The sequence below is a fragment of the Gavialis gangeticus genome, unplaced genomic scaffold, assembly GCF_001723915.1.
Source record: "Gavialis gangeticus isolate Ggan-Ray unplaced genomic scaffold, GavGan_comp1, whole genome shotgun sequence".
Taxonomy (NCBI): Eukaryota; Metazoa; Chordata; order Crocodylia; family Gavialidae; genus Gavialis; species Gavialis gangeticus.
In genome coordinates this window covers 15,968,300-15,974,347 of record NW_017729001.1, presented here as the reverse complement: position 1 = coordinate 15,974,347, position 6,048 = coordinate 15,968,300, and positions in this window count along the sequence as shown.

Below are 6,048 nucleotides of genomic sequence, written 5' to 3'. Positions count from 1 at the left end.
CCACAAGAAGTGCTAATACTTACTGGACCTGACCCATGAGACTTGGCTGTATAGGAGCTTGGCCCATGGAAATGCAGAACATGTACTTGACATGATCCCGTCTTTCCCACAAGTGCTACCACCCTTCCTTCTGCAGTGACTTATGACGCTGGTTTCTGGCAATAGCCTTTCTTCCTAGAATGAGAAAGGAGGGGAGAAGCAGCTTGTTTCTCAGCATGCAGGAAGAGAAAGCTTTTTTCAGTTATTATTACTATCCATCTTTATTATTCTTCGCTTTCATAGGCTGACTAATCTGGCCTTTTTGACCCTCCTGGTCCTGGCCCAGCTTGACCAGTCAAGGGTGCCTCAAGCCAGGCTTCTGCACAACTAACCCATGCTCTCGTACATGGGTCCACCTTCTCGGGCCCTACTACAGAGTTACCCACCCAGGTGTGGGGGCTGGAGTATTAAGGTGTCCTGACACACCTTTCACAGGGGTGATAATTGGCCTGGCATTTCCTGGGGGCTCCCACACCACCAGGAGCCCCACCAGGTCACCCATCCCCAGCAGGGTGCAGTTTTAAGTCATGCCCAGGACCAGGAGCCACCCAAACCATCCCCATAAGCTCCTGCTCTTACTCCCAAGCTGTTCCTGAGCCTCAGCTCCACCGGCTGATGTCTCTCTCACAGCTGCCGGCAGAAAACTGCTGCTTCACCCTATATATCTATCCTGGGTTTCAAAATGGCCACCGTACTCAGGCACCTGGCTGCTGCCTGGTCCAGCCCCTAGAGTGGCTGGCACTAACAGTGCCCTGCCACGCTGGGTTTCAGAGGTGACTGGTAGAGAGGGCACGTGCCCCCCGACAGGGCCATCTCTGCTGCTGATGCCACCGGCGGTGTCTGGGGGACCTCGACGTGCCCTCACTGACAGCCGTTCCCAGCAGCACTGCTGCCACCAGCATCTACAGGAGCTCACCAGCTCTGCCCCCACCGCTGATGCTGCCGGTGGCTTCCGTGGGTGCCCCCCCCAGACTCAGGAGGCACCAGTCACCCCTGCTGGGTTTGATGAAAACTCCTTCCATCGCTTTCCAGTAGTTGTGACAATTAGGAGTAGACATGCCATGAACTTCCCATTGGCCTCTGCTTGGGTGGCCATACTGTTCCCCTTTTATTAAAAGAAACACCTCGGTTCCCACGTGCTTGAAGCGCACTGCGTCGTCCCGCTCCCAGTATGTCCCACTGCATTGCACAGTCCAGATATCCAGGTCATCTCCTTCACCATCATCACCAAAGGCACTCACTTCCTGTTAGAAATACAAACTTCTTGAAGTAAGAATTTAAAGAAACACTATCAATGCATTTCAAAGAAACTGAGCACTTAGCAGAGATGTAAGCAGTGAGGAAGGGTAGAAAACAAGAAGTACCATTGTACTGTCTTTGTGGCACCTGATCCAATTCAAATGCAGTAACCTACTTCCTTTATAACTGAGGTAAAATGTCAAAAACAAAGAAACAAAACCAAAAGAGTTACACAGGACAGAGACTATCAGCATCAAGTAATTCAACATAAAATACTCGTGAGATGTAGAACTCTCCTCCCTACTCCAGTAAGTTTAGTTGTTATGGAAATTTGTGTTGCAGTACGATTCTCACTTCAGTTACTTTTGGTAACAATTTCTTCAACGTAATAGCTTTTCTTGAAAAGGCACAGGCTTACCTTAATTTTCCTAAGGAATCGTATTTCCATTTTACTTAGGCTGAGATTTTTACAAGGATATCCATCTTAGATAAATTTCTACTTAAAACAGTTGACTGAATTATTCTAAAAAAAAAAAAGTCTTCTGGCTAATGTAAAAAAAATTCTCACTGGGTGCATCTACATGAGACACTAACTGTGCAGTAGCCTAATAATGCTGTACGGTAGTGTGCCAGGCAAAACCTGTGCTAATGCACTACTGTACGGTTAATGTCCAAAAAACCCCATGCGCAGGTGCTACTGCACAGTAGCACAAGTTACTGAGCACTGACTTAGTACTTGGTCATCCAAGTACTAAACGTCATGCACAGTAACTACAGTGAATTAATGAACATGTAGATGCACCAACTGAACACAAAAAATATCTGGGAATAAATTTCATCAGGCACCAAATCTAGCACAGTGTTGTAGATTAGGGGTTGTCAACTGGGGGTACATGTACCCCTGGGGGTATTCGGGAAGGCCCCAGGGTGTACGCAGCGGCAGTGTGGACAAGCGGGGTACTTGGAATACTTCATTCTTGGAGGCTTCCCTCTTCTTCTAAGACAACAACTCACTTTTGTTGCTGTTTTTTAAAGAGGGCAAAACAGATGACTGTGGTTGCCATTTTAGCCGTGGAAAATCAATAGTTCGGGACTTTAGCTGGCACCTGTTTTGTCTTTCTGGGAGGTCACTAACTCCCAGTGCATTTAGTACAGTTTACATGGTGCTCCCTACAATGCTTTTCAGTTGTACTTTAGAAACATAATTGGGTTAGAACGGTTGCCAACAAAGAACCCCATGAGTGCCAAACAACCATGGCAATTAAGAGCCACATTATTGCTACAGGGACTGCTATTGTTTTTGGTAAGCTGCTGCAAGCTGCAGGTAACTCTCCCCTGAAATTATGTGATGGAGGGTTAGATGAAGACGTCAGCTTCTTGGTTGGGAGCACCATCATAATTTTCCTTTAATCAAATGAAACAAAAAAAATGTATGGGGCTACATCAGTCTAACTGAGAAGTGAGTTCACAGCTAGTGTGCCTTAGGCCTTTACTCACTTAATCCTGCAATCCTCACTTATGCAAAAAGCTGTGGGTTTGATTTTTAGAGATACTGAGCACCCACAGTGTCAATTCAGTTATACTTGGGGATACATCAGACCCCTGAAAAACAACCCTGCATTGATATGGCAGTAGCAATTGGTTTTGCATTGGAAACGCAGGAACAGGGAGCTATAAGGTACAAGACTATCTTGAAATGGGGATTCTGACCCAAAGCATCGTCTTATACAAGAGGATTTTCCTTTCTATTATTGTGGTCTTTGTGAAGCAAGTTCTGAGCCATCTGGTTAGTGTACAGGACAAAAGCACTGACTGACAACTCAGTCAGCTTAGCAGGCAGCTCTCAGGCTTGGTTTACACACAAAGGGTGTTTTTACACTGCTTCCATGCTGTGCCTGCAAGCACCACAGTGAGGCAGGTCCCATGCACTCATTGCCACTCCGCATGTGCCATATCCCAGAATTGAGGCAACATAGCCTCCTTAGAGGGTGTCAGAGCACGTGTCCAGCACAGCTCTTAGGCTTTTTGGCCCGGCCTGTTTGTTGGCACGTGCTCAGAGCCTCTCTAAGAAGGCTACTTCACTTCATTTGGGGGATTTGGTGTGAGGAGCAGAAGGAGGGCTGTGTTTCATGGTAGTGCACTGCAGACACAGTGCAGAGGCAAGGCAGCAATGCCCCAAGTCAATCTGTTTTAGCTGAACCAGTACAACTCAGTGTGTAGACAAGCCCTTGCTTACTGAGAACACCCCAGGCATCAGACTTCCTGGGTTCCACTTGTTAGACTGCTACTAGCCTTCAGCAAGGAATGTAGGGCCCACCTCTGATCACACTCAATGTAGGGCCCACGTCTGACCGCACTCAACGTAGGGCCCACCTCTGATCACACTCAATGTAGGGCCCACCTCTGATCACACTCAATGTAGGGCCCGCATCTGATCGCACTCAACGTAGGGCCCACCTCTGACAGCACTCAATGTAGGGCCCACCTCTGACAGCACTCAATGTAGGGCCCATGTCTGATTTCACTGAGGGCTCGATTCAAAGCCTACTGTGGTCAATAGCAATCTCTCTTTGACCTTACTAGGCTTTAGCTCAGACCCTTACTGTCAGCTGACTGTTTCAGTTTTTCCTGAACCTGGTGGATGTGTTGTGCCAGTTCTGTAGCTGCCAGGGTGATGTGGAGCGGACCCTGTGCTGGTACCTGAACTTCTAGCAAGACAACTGGTCCTCCTTATTGACACTCACAGAATTTGCATAGAACAGCTCTGAACATTGCTCCACTGGGCAAAGCCCTTTTGTTCTGACATTTGGGTCCCACTCCCACTTTCCCCCATTGCTACCCACAGAAACCATGAGCCTGGCAGCTACAGAATTGGTACAGCCTATCCACCAGGTTAAAGAGGAACCATAACAACATCTTGAAAAGGATAAGGACAATTATATGCCACAGGCAGGCCTGCACCACCAGCCAGGGCTGACTTACTCTGTGGGCCAGAAAGTATGGGTGACTAACCCAACACCATACAGCCTGGCCCTCACAAAAACTGGACCACTGTGTCTGTGGCCCTTACTGTATTAACTGACAGATCAACCCCATGGCATGAACTACAACTAGCTTGAACCCTAAAAATCCACCCAATATTCCATGTCCCCCTCCTCAAGACATACCAGTATGAAGAGAATGCCTTCCTACACTGGACGCAGCCTCCACCACCCCCTGCAACAATCTAGGGACTGGAAGAATACCTCATTCATGAAATCTTGGATTGAAAGGGGAGGCAGGGGAGACTATGCTATTTAAACCCTAATTGGTCAACCACCAGCTGCTAGCATATGGGGGCACCTGCAGCTGGGGAGTGGGAAGCTTCCTACTCCCCAGCTGGACCCCACATGCACATGGTAGTGGCAGCTGGGGTGCTGGGAGCTCCCCACCCCCCAGATGCTGCTTCCATAGGCACCTGGGAGCATCAAAAACTAGGTGTGCTCCTGGGGCCCCAGGGTCCCATGAACCTGAAATCTAGGAGCCTTTCCCTGACATGGGGCTCAAGATGCTCTGCACCTGTAATAAGCCACAGTGCAGCTGGGAGCCCCATTTGAATGCCCACCCTGCTTTTTTATGCTCTGTGGGTGCCAAAAGCCCAACACTGGGGAGACGCTCTTTAATGTTGGGCTTGCAGTGCCACCCCAGTACAACTGGGGATGGAGGAGGTCCCCAATCCTCTGCTGCATGCACTCATTTAAAGAGGTGCCCCCAGCATGAGCAGAGGGGGATGGGATGCTCACTCATCCCTAACTATTTGTGATGGGTGCCTTTTTATAGGGGTATGTGCAGGTAGGGAAGGGAGAAACGTGTTCATGCCCAGCTGTGCACCTACTTTTAAAGAAACAGTTGGCATCCCTTGGGGTTCAGGATCTGGATCTGCCCCCAGCCTGATCCTGGCAATTGGGGTGGGGCTGGCTTTGTCCCAGACCCCAGCATGGTCTATTGCTGGATCCCAATGTTCGGCTGAGCACCAGGCACCATGCATCCTTGGTGCTGGTTCAGACCAAGGACTGTCCCATTTGATCCTGAAGATCAGGCACAGAAGAGCTGTATCCCAGACCTTGGAGCTGTCCCATGCCCTGAGGCACACCAGGACCCAGCACCCTAAAGAGGCTTAAAGAACAGGGACTGCAGGCCAAGGTTCTTTAAGGCACCAAGTCCTAGCAAGCCCACATCCCAATGCTGACAATTGGTTATTGTCAACACTGGGACCAGGGCAGCCCCCAGCCAGATTTCAGGCCCAGGGCTGCTCTAGTCCTGATGCTGACAGTTACCTGAAGGTCAGCATCACGGCGTTGGGAGATGCCATATAGTCAGTTGATGGTGCACTATAAACCAGCCATAAAGATGGGGAATATCTTTATGGCTGATTTGCCATTTTATGGCACCATAAGTTTGATGAACATTTGACTTGTTGCTATTTATGGTGCAATTAACACATTAATTGTGCCGGAAATGTAATGTGCGCCAGGGAGCTTAGTCACCCAAGTACAGCCAGGAAGTATGAAAAGGGGAGGTTAGTTCACAGAGAAGTTTTTTAAATATTTAGTTTCCAAGGACCTAACAGATATTTCATGTATAGTTTAGGGGTCTATAGTAGTGATGAATGTGTAGAAATAATAATAAAAAAAGAAATAAAATACATTATTAAAAAAAGTAGAAGATTATTGAAGAAGTAGAAATAGATCTATTTGCTCTATTTTAAGCAGATACAACCTCACATTTTGG